A 14,887-nucleotide genomic window follows, 5' to 3' on the forward strand; every position below is an offset into this window, starting at 1 on the left:
GATCTTGCTGTGTTGTCGAGGATCACAATCTACGTTGCTCTGTGAGGAACGCTGTAGAGTTTCACATGGTCTGCCATCATCGGTAATTGACATTAAGATGTACAGGGTCTAGCAGGCTTTGTGTGGAGATTTAAGATTTAGACGTGAAGATTTAAATATGTTCAGTGTTTTGAGCCTGAATTATTTACAGACTGCCGCCATCTAGCTGTAATGTTAAACATCAACCCAACCAAACCAGACGGTCATATCGGTTACAGCACATATTTTGTTAGAGTACTGTTACTCAGATTGTAACTAATGTGTTTTGTTATTCCCATAGCATAATGTGACCAGTATAGTTTCACAGGTACAAAGACAACGTACTTTTTTAGTGAGTTAAGTCTTACGCCGCACCCAGCAATATTCCAGCTACTTTGCAGCGGTCTGAAAATAATAGAGACAATCCAGTGATCAACAGCATGAGTATCGACCTGCGCAAATGGATCCAACGATATGTCAACTAAAACAGCGAGCCTGAACACCCGATCCGGTTAGTCGCCTCTTGCGACAATCTTCCACGAGGAATGAGAGAGTATGGTTTTACGTCGCTTTTGGCAATGTCTCGACGGGGGACACCAGAAATGGGTTTCACATACTGTATCCATGTGACGAAAGGACACTTTAACCATAGGCTCCAAACCGCCCCATTTCTTAGTGGAACGTAAAATTTAGTTCTAAGACTGATAAATCGAGCGTTCAGACCCGGTAATGCTGGCGATAAAATCCGTACATTCTCGAGTGTGACCTTCACCTGCACATCAATTCAATACAGCAACCATTGGGAAAGAACACATAACTGTAAGTACGTACGAATAAGCAAATATTATCAGCTTCAAAGTTGTATACATCAGTATAGACCAGTCTGTGTCCACATTGAGGTGACAGTGACGATGAGTAGGGAGGTAAGTTGTGGGCGGGCTGGGATTACCTATGCGCGGCGGGCCTCATCAGATCAATACGCATAGGGACGACCCAGTTCTCACGTTACAAAGCCGGTCTCTTTCATACAGTGTTCTGACACATATTCGCGGCCAGAGGAGATAATGAAGAAAGCTTCCAGACATTTGAAGAATTCAGGTTAAATGTCAATAATTACAGTCGTATTTTATCAGCACTTTATCGGAGTATACCATTACATTGCATTGCTGGAACAGCCTTGTGGACAGGCAGATATCTTAGCCCGAAGAAGACCAGGTGAAGTAGGTGGAAGACCGTCAAGAAAGCAGGCGGACATATGTTATGTGACATATGTTATGTGCAATTTTGTACTAAGTCTCAATATTTGACAAAACATTTACACAAACATCCCCGTCAAACGTAACATAGTGTGTGACAGTGTTTCACTATTAGTGAAAATGCTGAAAAAAATCGAACTGCATGACCTGCTTCTGAACTAGGGCAGTGGGGTAGCCTAATGGTTGATGCGTTCACGTTCGAATCCCCAAATGGAAACATTGTGTTAAGTCATTGCTAGTGTTCCCACCGTGATATTGCAGGAATATTGCTAAAATGGGGGAATAAAACTAAACTCAACGAATGAATGCTTCTGAACTACCTAGAGTTTACAAGAGCACACTCGGTCCATTCATTGCAAGTTACGTGGTATTCTCACGCCAGGCGCACATGCATACAGTTATGCGTTTGACGACTTACTCCCGAATGATCATTTCACCGAATTTTGGTAATAATATTCAAAGAACGCGATATAAATTCCCGTGGAAGAATGTGGTTAGTGATACATAAGCTAGACAGGGGTATACATTTGTATGGGAGGAGGTAATGAATTTACCTGGATGCGGGCACATGCCAACCTGACACATTGACACACCTCAGGAATGCCGCCGTGCTTACCTGGAATTGCATATCCACCTTTATCCGGCATGGATCATTTTAATGGGACATCTTGATACTCGGTCGTAATTTATGTTAACATGCTTACTTAGATGCGCTCTTTAGCCTGAGTGAGTCAACCAGTGAGTGGAATACGGCGGGTTTGTCCGTCTGAAATGCCTTCACAACTATGCAATGCAAAACATGACTGAAATCGACAAAACCACACGTGCATATCATCTATACAAGTCTATGCATAACACAACATTAAGGTTGTCCTTGTAACAAAACATATTCTAGAACCATAAAGAACATCTTAAGAGATAGATCCCCATCCAGGTAACGCATAGATAACGTCACCTGAAAACAATCGGGAACAGTTTGTCGCCGAAATTTCCGCGTGTATTTAGAATACTGTATGACTTCTGCCTTGAAAGTTTTCACGTGGATTGTCATCGGTCGCCATTCAAAATGTTAAGCATTCAGAAAGTAAAGGTACATTTATTTAAAGTGCACATTTCTGGTAAAATTTACTTAAATGTGGGCATCATAACACCTTTATTGCCTTTAATAGTGGTCATGTGTGTAAACACAATGAGGAATTTGTATAGCCATCTAGTTCGTATCATTACTACTATTTTTCTCCAGTCTGAAGAAGGATGACAGATTGCTCTGGCGTTGTGAGTCCCGTTCTCTCAAGAGGCATTTACTTTGCACAACAATCCAGAACGATCTGCCCTGGTAGTTTGTATTACTAAAAGAAAAGTATATATAAGCAAGGTCGCCTTTCACTGTGGGCGTAACATTGTGATAAGGGCACCTGTGGTCTGTCAGATGAATGTTCCGCCTCAGGAGGCAGATGGAATGTAGGATCAGAGGCGGAATATACACGCCATTTCACCAACACAACCCACTGAGTTTCCACTGAGAGTTTAGCGAGTGTTTGCTTTCTTGACCAGATATCTCAACATTTCTCGCACTTATCGCTGGGCACTGAAAACGATTCTTGTCGCGTGACAGATTCATCTTTGTGTTTTTCACTGTATGTTAGTTGATCGTTATAATTAGCATTATCAATGTGTTTTATTTCACATTTAAGCCCTGTCCGGGACCACATAAAGTAAATGGTTAATGAATACCGTGTGTAACTTTAGGTCACTTTCAGCAGCATTCCCGCATCATAATGATGGGGGGAAACACGAGGATGAGCGAGTTTAGTTTTAAACCGCACTAAGCAATATTCCAACCATATGCCGCCTGGCTGTAAACATTCGAATCTGGACCAGAGAACCACGTCAGCAATCCTGACTACCCAATACCGACAGTCGTCTCTTAAGACAAGCTGACCATACCGAAGAGCAATTCTAACCCAGACATTCAGGTGTTGAAAAGCATGGGTTAAACACATAGTTTTCGAATAATTTAAATGTAGGCCGGAGAACATGCTTCTGTGGCACTATACGTTTTCTGTGTAGAGCTCATAATGAACCTAGAAGTTGCCTGTGCTGGATGATTAGGTCACTCCTTAGGAACGCCCAATATTTCTGTAGACTGCGCTTGGCCACATGTATATAGTTTCAATGCTTTATTTGACGTCAATACTAAATAACACAACTTCCCCAGTGGAAACTCTTTAAAAGACTATGAGGGACAATCTAAACATTAAACACTATTAACTAATGAAAAGTGACGACTGTTTCTCATCCTGCTCTCACAGGTATGCATTAAATGAATACTACTAGGAAATGAAACATCGTTTAGATGTGTTTGGGTGATATTCAACAACTGCCCCATCAGACCCCTACCAAAAGAAGGGAGTCACAAATGAAACCATAACAAGAAATGGTTACAGATCGTCAAATTGTTGGCCAGTACACCAAATTTATAATAGTTGAACTACTCGAGACATATTAGCGAGAAGAGTGAGTATGGTGTATTCAATATGGTGTATATACTCAATATTGTGTATATATATTCAATGCAATATTCTAGCAATATCAGGAGATACCGGAAATCGTGTAAACCTATGTGGGGAATCGAACTGCGTCTTCAGCGTGATGAGCGGACGCATTAAACATAAGGCTACCTCAATGCTCCTGAACCTAACGTTGTAAAGCGGATAATGGTAGCAAGGGGTTTTATTGACGGACTAGTGTTTAAACACAAGCAAAATTGGGCATCTGATAATACAGAGGTTGGAGAAACCTATCGATCTGCCTATAACAGGCTGAACGGGATATTATAGGCCGATCAGCCTATAATATTGATATTTATCAAGCACGTTTGAAGAAGGTGCATTGGCCATTAATATCCCATTTCACCTATTATAGACCAATCGGAAGGTTTCCCCAACCTGATACATGTTCGTGAAAAAACAATTGCCTCATTGATGGCGAAGATTCGGAAATCAAGCCTGTTAATACATATACTGTACATACACGAATATTTGTTTATAATACTCTATAGTTTACACGTCCTTCAACTGTACTGGTGCTACAGTTGGTACCGTCCACACACCGAGCATGTGTATACATACTGGATTAAACATCTACAACAAACATTCATCATTTTGGCTGCTAAAGGAGCGGCAGTTCTTTTACGTGCGCATCGTTTTGGATTCGACCACACTGGCAGAGTGACGGTGGATATAAGGTTGGTGAATGTAAATGATAAACTAAGATCCTCACTCAAACACACGGAGTAGGAACAAAAACTTCTTACCTTTTTCGTAAATATAGTCTATGTCACTCTTTGTCATGTTTATCGCGTGGTCGTCTGCCCAACTGCCATGTGCACGTGCGTGCACGATATCTCGGTGTCTTTATTTGTCACGTGGTCTCCTTATAGAAAATCTCGAACCAAACCTCGATGTGAATGCATGGAATGGAAAAAAATGGCTGGCAGTTTTGGAATTCACAAAATATTACCTTCCTTTAGATTAATGCTTTATCTAAAATCCGTTCATAAAAATGTCAAAGGTGCGATACCATTTATCACTGTCAAACTCGATCGTGATAAAAAGGATAAAGAAAATTAGTGATTGAGTCGGATTTAACATCGCCTGTGTCAGCCTTTACTGGGGAGAAAAGCCTCAAGTATGGTTAGTTATAGCATTCTGCTACCACCACTAGGATGTGTTTGGTGCTTCCACATGAACAAACGTGAACGAGGTGTACCAAGCTTAGAGACTGCGATCATGTGTTTCTGCCTGCCCAGGTCTGCAGAACAGATATAACAGCACTGGTGACAGATATAGCATATCACCTGTTTCATCTTGGTTTCATATGATTTGCATTTTATCAGTCTTGTAAATCCAATGTCGCCTGCCTCTTTATAGTCTGTCTGCATTGAAAATTAAACCAAAGAAAGTGAAATTGTAATTGCGAATCCTGATAATTTTACTTTGCCGATTGAAATTTTAGTCTCCGAATTTTATTCGATTTAGGATAAAAGTTGATTAACAAACGATCATAGCTTCAAATCGCTTGATTTGTTTGCAGTGCATTGGGGTATACACATGAAATGAAACACTAAGTACAAGTAGAGTTGGCTATCACGTACCCCACGCGCAACTATTTCACTGTTCCAACTGCTGGGCTTGAATAAAACTCTGAGATTTAGATGTTCAATTGGCAAGGAAAAATTAAGAGGATTCGCAGTCTTTATTTCACTTTATTCGATTTACTTTTTCATGTAAAGTGAAATTCATTGGTACGTTTTCCTTTCCCTGCAAACAAACTAGAATGTAATGCAGCTCTTTAAAATGCATTACGTTATTAAAATGTATAGATTTAGAGTGCAATGTATAGATTTAGAGTGCAATGTATAGATTCAGAGTGCAATGTATAGATTCAGAGTACAATGTATAGATTCAGAGTGCAATGTATGGAATCAGAGTACAGTGTATAGATTTAGAGTGCAATGTATGGATTCAGAGTACAATGTATAGATTTAGAGTGCAATGTGTGGATTCAGAGTACAATGTTTAGATTCAGAGTACAATGTGTGGATTCAGAGTGCAATGTGTGGATTCAGAGTACATTGTATGGATTCAGAGTACAATGTGTGGATTCAGAGTACAATGTATAGATTCAGAGTACAATGTATAGATTTAGGGTACAATGTATGGATTCAGAGTGTAATGTATAGATTCAGAGTGCAATGTGTGGATTCAGAGTACAATGTATGGATTCTGAGTACAGTGCATAGATTCAGAGTACAATGTATGGATTCAGAGTATTGTGCATAGATTCAGAGCGCAATGTATCGATTCAGAGTGCAATGTATGGATTCAGAGTACAGTGCATAGATTCAGAGTGCAATGTATGGATTCAGAGTACAATGTATAGATTTAGAGTACAATGTATGGATTCAGAGTGCAATGTATAGATTCAGAGTGCAATGAGTGGATTCAGAGTACAATGTATGGATTCAGAGTACTGTGCATAGATTCAGAGCGCATGTATGGATTCAGAGCACAAAGTATAGATTTAGAGTGCAATGTGTGGATTCAGAGTACAATGTATAGATTCAGAGTGCAATGTATGGATTCAGAGCACAGTGCATAGATTCAGAGTGCAATGTATGGATTCAGAATACAGTGTATGGATTCAGAGTGCAATGTATGGATTCAGAGTGGAATGTATGGATTCAGAGTACAGTGGATAGATTCAGAGTACAATGTATGGATTCAGAGCACAAAGTATAGATTCAGAGTACAATGTGTGGATTCAGAGTACAATGTATGGATTCAGAGTGCAATGTATGGATTCAGTGTACAATGTATAGATATAGACTGCAATGTATGAATTCAGTGTACACTGTATAGATTTAGAGTGCAATGTATGGATTCAGAGTGCAATGTATGGATTCAGCGTACAATGTATAGATTCAGAGTACAATGTATGGATTCAGAGCACAAAGTATAGATTTAGAGTACAATGTGTGGATTCAGAGTACAATGTGTGGATTCAGAGTGCAATATATAGATTCAGAGTGCAATGTACAGATTTAGAGTACAATGTATGGATTCAGAGTGCAATGTATAGATTCAGAGTGCAGTGTGTGGATTCAGAGTACAATGTATGGATTCAGAATACAGTGCACAGATTCAGAGTACAATGTATGCATTCAGACTACAATGTATAGATTTAGAGTACAATGTATGGATTCAGAGTACAATGTATGGATTCAGAGTACTGTGCATAGATTCAGAGTACAATGTATGGATTCAGAGTACAGTGCATAGATGTAGAGTGCAATGTATGGATTCAGAGTACAATGCATAGATTCAGAGTGCAATGTATGGATTCAGAGTACAGTGCATAGATTCAGAGTGCAATGTGTGGATTCAGAGTACAATGTATGGATTCAGAGTACAATGTATAGATTCAGAGTGCAATGTATGGATTCAGAGTGGAATGTATGCAGAGTACAATGTATAGATTTAGAGTACAATGTATGGATTCTGAGTGCAATGTATACATTCAGAGTGCAGTGTGTGGATTCAGAGTTCAATGTATGAATTCAGAGTACAGTGCATAGATTCAGAGTACAATGTATGGATTCAGAGTACAGTGCATAGATTCAGAGTGCAATGTATGGATTCAGAGTACAATCTATAGATTTAGAGTACAATGTATAGATTTAGGGTACAATGTATGGATTCAGAGTGCAATGTATAGATTCAGAGTGCAATGTATGGATTCTGAGTACAGTGCATAGATTCAGAGTGCAATGTATGGATTCAGAGTACAGTGCATAGACTCAGAGTACAATGTATAGATTCTGAGTACAGTGCTTAGATTCAGAGTACAATGTATGGATTCAGAGTACAGTGCATAGATTCAGAGTACAATGTATGGATTCAGAGTACTGTGCATAGATTCAGAGCGCAATCTATGGATTCAGAGTGCAATGTATGGATTCAGAGTACAGTGCATAGATTCACAGTGCAATGTATGGATTCAGAGTGCAAAGTATAGATTTAGAGTGCATTGTATGGATTCAGAGTACAATGAACGGATTCAGAGTACAATGTATAGATTCAGAGTACAATGTATAGATTTAGGGTACAATGTAAGGATTCAGAGTGCAGTGTATAGATTCAGAGTACAGTGCATAGATTCAGAGTGCAATGGATGGATTCAGAATACAGTGCATGGATTCAGAGTGCAATGTATGGATTCAGAGTGGAATGTATGGATTCAGAGAACAGTGCATAGATTCAGAGTGCAATGTATGGATTCAGAATACAGTGCATGGATTCAGAGTACAATGTATAGATTCAGAGTACAATGTATGGATTCAGAGTACAGTGCATAGATTCAGAGTACAATGTATGGATTCAGAGTACAGTGCATAGATTTAGAGTGCAATGTGTGGATTCAGTGTACAATGTTTAGATTCAGAGTACAATGTGTGGATTCAGAGTGCAATGTGTGGATTCAGAGTACATTGTATGGATTCAGAGTACAATGTGTGGATTCAGAGTACAATCTATAGATTCAGAGTACAATGTATAGATTTAGGGTACAATGTATGGATTCAGAGTGCAATGTATAGATTCAGAGTGCAATGTGTGGATTCAGAGTACAATGTATGGATTCTGAGTACAGTGCATAGATTCAGAGTACAATGTATGGATTCAGAGTATTGTGCATAGATTCAGAGCGCAATGTATCGATTCAGAGTGCAATGTATGGATTCAGAGTACAGTGCATAGATTCAGAGTGCAATGTATGGATTCAGAGTACAATGTATAGATTTAGAGTACAATGTATGGATTCAGAGTGCAATGTATAGATTCAGAGTGCAATGAGTGGATTCAGAGTACAATGTATGGATTCAGAGTACTGTGCAAAGATTCAGAGCGCATGTATGGATTCAGAGCACAAAGTATAGATTTAGAGTGCAATGTGTGGATTCAGAGTACAATGTATAGATTCAGAGTGCAATGTATGGATTCAGAGTACAGTGCATAGATTCAGAGTGCAATGTATGGATTCAGAATACAGTGTATGGATTCAGAGTGCAATGTATGGATTCAGAGTGGAATGTATGGATTCAGAGTACAGTGGATAGATTCAGAGTACAATGTATGGATTCAGAGTACAGTGTATAGATTCAGAGTACAATGTATGGATTCAGAGTACAGTGCATAGATTCAGAGTACAATGTATGGATTCAGAGTACAGTGCATAGATTCAGAGTGCAAAGTATGGATTCAGAGTACAATCTATAGATTTAGAGTACAATGTATAGATTTAGGGTACAATGTATGGATTCAGAGTGCAATGTATAGATTCAGAGTGCAATGTGTGGATTCAGAGTACAATGTATGGATTCAGAGTACAATGTATAGATTCAGAGTGCAATGTATGGATTCAGAGTGGAATGTATGCAGAGTACAATGTATAGATTTAGAGTACAATGTATGGATTCTGAGTGCAATGTATAGATTCAGAGTGCAGTGTGTGGATTCAGAGTTCAATGTATGAATTCAGAGTACAGTGCATAGATTCAGAGTACAATGTATGGATTCAGAGTACAGTGCATAGATTCAGAGTGCAATGTATGGATTCAGAGTACAATCTATAGATTTAGAGTACAATGTATAGATTTAGGGTACAATGTATGGATTCAGAGTGCAATGTATAGATTCAGAGTGCATTGTATGGATTCTGAGTACAGTGCATAGATTCAGAGTGCAATGTATGGATTCAGAGTACAGTGCATAGACTCAGAGTACAATGTATAGATTCTGAGTACAGTGCTTAGATTCAGAGTACAATGTATGGATTCAGAGTACAGTGCATAGATTCAGAGTACAATGTATGGATTCAGAGTACTGTGCATAGATTCAGAGCGCAATCTATGGATTCAGAGTGCAATGTATGGATTCAGAGTACAGTGCATAGATTCAGAGTGCAATGTATGGATTCAGAGTGCAAAGTATAGATTTAGAGTGCATTGTATGGATTCAGAGTACAATGAACGGATTCAGAATACAATGTATAGATTCAGAGTACAATGTATAGATTTAGGGTACAATGTAAGGATTCAGAGTGCAATGTATAGATTCAGAGTGCAATGTGTGGATTCAGAGTACAATGGATGGATTCTGAGTACAGTGCATAGATTCAGAGTACAATGTATGGATTCAGAGTATTGTGCATAGATTCAGAGCGCAATGTATGGGTTCAGAGTGCAATGTATCGATTCAGAGTACAGTGCATAGATTCAGAGTGCAATGTGTGGATTCAGAGTACAATGTATAGATTTAGAGTACAATGTATGGATTCAGAGTGCAATGTATAGATTCAGAGAGCAATGTGTGGATTCAGAGTACAATGTATGGATTCAGAGTTCTGTGCATAGATTCAGAGCGCAATGTATGGATTCAGAGTACAGTGCATGGATTCAGAGTGCAATGTATGGATTCAGAGTACAATGTATAGATTCAGAGTGCAATGTATAGATTCAGAGTACAGTGCATAGATTCAGAGTGCAATGGATGGATTCAGAATACAGTGCATGGATTCAGAGTGCAATGTATGGATTCAGAGTGGAATGTATGGATTCAGAGTACAATGTATAGATTCAGAGTACAATGTATGGATTCAGAGTACAGTGCATAGATTCAGAGTACAATGTATGGATTCAGAGTACAGTGCATGGATTCAGAGTCCAATCTATGGATTCAGAGTACAATCTATAGATTTAAAGTACAATGTATAGATTTAGGGTACAATGTATGGATTCAGAGTGCAATGTATAGATTCAGAGTGCAATGTGTGGATTCAGAGTACAATGTATGGATTCTGAGTACAGTGCATAGATTCAGAGTGCAATGTATGGATTCAGAGTACAGTGCATAGATTCAGAGTACAATGTATAGATTCTGAGTACAGTGCTTAGATTCAGAGTACAATGTATGGATTCAGAGTACAGTGCATAGATTCAGAGTACAATGTATGGATTCAGAGTACTGTGCATTGTTTCAGAGCGCAATGTATGGATTCAGAGTGCAATGTATGGATTCAGAGTACAGTGCATAGATTCAGGGTGCAATGTATGGATTCAGAGTGCAAAGTGTAGATTTAGAGTGCATTGTATGGATTCAGAGTACAATGTATGGATTCAGAGTACAATGTGTAGATTCAGAGTACAATGTATAGATTAGGGTACAATGTATGGATTCAGAGTGCAATGTATAGATTCAGAGTGCAATGTGTGGATTCAGAGTACAATGTATGGATTCTGAGTACAGTGCATAGATTCAGAGTACAATGTATGGATTCAGAGTATTGTGCATAGATTCAGAGCGCAATGTATCGATTCAGAGTGCAATGTATGGATTCAGAGTACAGTGCATAGATTCAGAGTGCAATGTATGGATTCAGAGTACAATGTATAGATTTAGAGTACAATGTATGGATTCAGAGTGCAATGTATAGATTCAGAGTGCAATGAGTGGATTCAGAGTACAATGTATGGATTCAGAGTACTGTGCATAGATTCAGAGCGCATGTATGGATTCAGAGCACAAAGTATAGATTTAGAGTGCAATGTGTGGATTCAGAGTACAATGTATAGATTCAGAGTGCAATGTATGGATTCAGAGCACAGTGCATAGATTCAGAGTGCAATGTATGGATTCAGAATACAGTGTATGGATTCAGAGTGCAATGTATGGATTCAGAGTGGAATGTATGGATTCAGAGCACAAAGTATAGATTCAGAGTACAATGTGTGGATTCAGAGTACAATGTATGGATTCAGAGTGCAATGTATGGATTCAGTGTACAATGTATAGATATAGACTGCAATGTATGAATTCAGTGTACACTGTATAGATTTAGAGTGCAATGTATGGATTCAGAGTGCAATGTATGGATTCAGCGTACAATGTGTAGATTCAGAGTACAATGTATGGATTCAGAGCACAAAGTATAGATTTAGAGTACAATGTGTGGATTCAGAGTACAATGTGTGGATTCAGAGTGCAATATATAGATTCAGAGTGCAATGTATAGATTTAGAGTACAATGTATGGATTCAGAGTGCAATGTATAGATTCAGAGTGCAGTGTGTGGATTCAGAGTACAATGTATGGATTCAGAATACAGTGCACAGATTCAGAGTACAATGTATGGATTCAGACTACAATGTATAGATTTAGAGTACAATGTATGGATTCAGAGTACAATGTATGGATTCAGAGTACTGTGCATAGATTCAGAGTACAATGTATGGATTCAGAGTACAGTGCATAGATGTAGAGTGCAATGTATGGATTCAGAGTACAATGCATAGATTCAGAGTGCAATGTATGGATTCAGAGTACAGTGCATAGATTCAGAGTGCAATGTGTGGATTCAGAGTACAATGTATGGATTCAGAGTACAATGTATAGATTCAGAGTGCAATGTATGGATTCAGAGTGGAATGTATGCAGAGTACAATGTATAGATTTAGAGTACAATGTATGGATTCTGAGTGCAATGTATACATTCAGAGTGCAGTGTGTGGATTCAGAGTTCAATGTATGGATTCAGAGTACAATCTATAGATTTAGAGTACAATGTATAGATTTAGGGTACAATGTATGGATTCAGAGTGCAATGTATAGATTCAGAGTGCAATGTATGGATTCTGAGTACAGTGCATAGATTCAGAGTGCAATGTATGGATTCAGAGTACAGTGCATAGACTCAGAGTACAATGTATAGATTCTGAGTACAGTGCTTAGATTCAGAGTACAATGTATGGATTCAGAGTACAGTGCATAGATTCAGAGTACAATGTATGGATTCAGAGTACTGTGCATAGATTCAGAGCGCAATCTATGGATTCAGAGTGCAATGTATGGATTCAGAGTACAGTGCATAGATTCACAGTGCAATGTATGGATTCAGAGTGCAAAGTATAGATTTAGAGTGCATTGTATGGATTCAGAGTACAATGAACGGATTCAGAGTACAATGTATAGATTCAGAGTACAATGTATAGATTTAGGGTACAATGTAAGGATTCAGAGTGCAATGTATAGATTCAGAGTACAGTGCATAGATTCAGAGTGCAATGGATGGATTCAGAATACAGTGCATGGATTCAGAGTGCAATGTATGGATTCAGAGTGGAATGTATGGATTCAGAGAACAGTGCATAGATTCAGAGTGCAATGTATGGATTCAGAGTACAATGTATAGATTCAGAGTACAATGTATGGATTCAGAGTACAGTGCATAGATTCAGAGTACAATGTATGGATTCAGAGTACAGTGCATAGATTTAGAGTGCAATGTGTGGATTCAGTGTACAATGTTTAGATTCAGAGTACAATGTGTGGATTCAGAGTGCAATGTGTGGATTCAGAGTACATTGTATGGATTCAGAGTACAATGTGTGGATTCAGAGTACAATCTATAGATTCAGAGTACAATGTATAGATTTAGGGTACAATGTATGGATTCAGAGTGCAATGTATAGATTCAGAGTGCAATGTGTGGATTCAGAGTACAATGTATGGATTCTGAGTACAGTGCATAGATTCAGAGTACAATGTATGGATTCAGAGTATTGTGCATAGATTCAGAGCGCAATGTATCGATTCAGAGTGCAATGTATGGATTCAGAGTACAGTGCATAGATTCAGAGTGCAATGTATGGATTCAGAGTACAATGTATAGATTTAGAGTACAATGTATGGATTCAGAGTGCAATGTATAGATTCAGAGTGCAATGAGTGGATTCAGAGTACAATGTATGGATTCAGAGTACTGTGCAAAGATTCAGAGCGCATGTATGGATTCAGAGCACAAAGTATAGATTTAGAGTGCAATGTGTGGATTCAGAGTACAATGTATAGATTGAGAGTGCAATGTATGGATTCAGAGTACAGTGCATAGATTCAGAGTGCAATGTATGGATTCAGAATACAGTGTATGGATTCAGAGTGCAATGTATGGATTCAGAGTGGAATGTATGGATTCAGAGTACAGTGGATAGATTCAGAGTACAATGTATGGATTCAGAGTACAGTGTATAGATTCAGAGTACAATGTATGGATTCAGAGTACAGTGCATAGATTCAGAGTACAATGTATGGATTCAGAGTACAGTGCATAGATTCAGAGTGCAAAGTATGGATTCAGAGTACAATCTATAGATTTAGAGTACAATGTATAGATTTAGGGTACAATGTATGGATTCAGAGTGCAATGTATAGATTCAGAGTGCAATGTGTGGATTCAGAGTACAATGTATGGATTCTGAGTACAGTGCATAGATTCAGAGTGCAATGTATGGATTCAGAGTACAGTGCATAGATTCAGAGTACAATGTATAGATTCTGAATACAGTGCTTTGATTCAGAGTACAATGTATGGATTCAGAGTACAGTGCATAGATTCAGAGTGCAATGTATGGATTCAGTGTACAATGTATAGATTTAGACTGCAATGTATGAATTCAGTGTACACTGTATAGATTAAGAGTGCAATGTATGGATTCAGAGTGCAATGTATGCATTCAGTGTACAATGTATAGATTCAGAGTACAATGTATAGATTCAGAGCACAAAGTATAGATTTAGAGTGCAATGTATGGATTCAGTGTACAATGTATAGATTCAGAGTACAATGTATGGATTCAGAGCACAAAGTATAGATTCAGAGTACAATGTGTGGATTCAGAGTACAATGTATGGATTCAGAGTGCAATGTATGGATTCAGTGTACAATGTATAGATATAGACTGCAATGTATGAATTCAGTGTACACTGTATAGATTTAGAGTGCAATGTATGGATTCAGAGTGCAATGTATGGATTCAGCGTACAATGTATAGATTCAGAGTACAATGTATGGATTCAGAGCACAAAGTATAGATTCAGAGTGCAATGTGTGGATTCAGAGTACAATGTGTGGATTCAGAGTGCAACATATAGATTCAGAGTGCAATGTATAGATTTAGAGTACAATGTATGGATTCAGAGTGCAATGTATAGATTCAG

The sequence above is a fragment of the Haliotis asinina genome, chromosome 6 (genome assembly GCF_037392515.1).
Source record: "Haliotis asinina isolate JCU_RB_2024 chromosome 6, JCU_Hal_asi_v2, whole genome shotgun sequence".
Classification (NCBI taxonomy): Eukaryota; Metazoa; Mollusca; class Gastropoda; order Lepetellida; family Haliotidae; genus Haliotis; species Haliotis asinina.